The following is a 1,116-nucleotide window of genomic DNA, read 5'->3' as shown; positions in this document are numbered from 1 at the left end:
ATTCAGGAAAAGGATCCAGTCCGCCTGGAAGTCCCTAGCCAGGATCAGACGCTCTCCCGTCCAAGTCCTAAGCAGGCCCTGCCAAGCCTGGCTTCCGAGATCAGGCGAGATCGGGCAGTCCCAGGCCGGAATGGCCGTAAGCTCCATTTGCACACCCCAGAAGGGCCTTCAAAACACGATGTAACATTTACACAGCACTGTGTACAGGATAGGGAGAAAAAGTAGCAGCAGCAGCGCCCCCTGCTGTTTCCTAAAGAGACGTTCAAAAGATCTCCTTTCGCCGGAGTTCCTCACTCACAAACAGACGCTCATTCCTGGGTGGACATTCAGGAAAAGGATCCAGTCCGCCTGGAAGTCCCTAGCCAGGATCAGACGCTCTCCCGTCCAAGTCCTAAGCAGGCCCTGCCAAGCCTGGCTTCCGAGATCAGGCGAGATCGGGCAGTCCCAGGCCGGAATGGCCGTAAGCTCCATTTGCACACCCCAGACGGGCCTTCAAAACACGATGTAACATTTACACAGCACTGTGTACAGGATAGGGAGAAAAAGAAGCAGCAGCAGCAGCAAGAGCAGCGCCCCCTGCTGTTTCCTAAAGAGACGTTCAAAAGATCTCCTTTCACCGAAGCGCCCTCTGCCGTTTTTCGAAGGCGAAGCGAAAAAGGCTTAATGCACTAGGTATTCCCAGGCGGTCACCCGTCCAAGTACTAACCAAGCCCTGCTCTGCTTAGCTTCCGAGATCGGACGAGATCGGGCGCTCCCAGAGCGGTGTGGCCGTAAGCCACTCAGGCGCCCCCTAACGGCCCTTCAAAAGAAGTTTTACGGCTAATTGACAAAAAACGTATTCTGCCCATAATGTCCAAGGTGCTCCAGAGTCACTTGGAATCCACAGGCACTGATTCCTGGGTAAACATCCAGGAACCGGGACACCGTTCACGCTGGCAGTCCACAGACAGGAATAGGCACCCGTTCCCGGGTATGGGTACAGCGACAAGGCCACCTTCAGCCGGAGGTCCTCACTCACAAACAGACGCTCATTCCTGGGTGGACATTCAGGAAAAGGATCCAGTTCGCCTGGAAGTCCCTAGCCAGGATCAGACGCTCTCCCGTCCAAGTCCTAAG

General features: G+C 55.3%; 1 non-coding gene across 1 annotated transcript; it reads right to left on the bottom strand.

Annotated features, from left to right (window-relative positions):
- Nucleotides 1-657: 657 nt before the first annotated feature.
- On the bottom strand, nt 658-776 carry LOC123965781. Its single transcript, XR_006823780.1, has one exon. It is a non-coding gene; the product is annotated as a 5S ribosomal RNA (ribosomal RNA).
- Between the last annotated feature and the right edge of the window lie 340 nt (nt 777-1,116).

This window comes from Micropterus dolomieu, unplaced genomic scaffold, assembly GCF_021292245.1.
Source record: "Micropterus dolomieu isolate WLL.071019.BEF.003 ecotype Adirondacks unplaced genomic scaffold, ASM2129224v1 contig_11304, whole genome shotgun sequence".
In the NCBI taxonomy this organism is placed as follows: Eukaryota; Metazoa; Chordata; class Actinopteri; order Centrarchiformes; family Centrarchidae; genus Micropterus; species Micropterus dolomieu.
The sequence above is the reverse complement of the archived record's forward strand: the minus strand, read 5'-3'. Positions and strand labels throughout refer to the sequence as shown.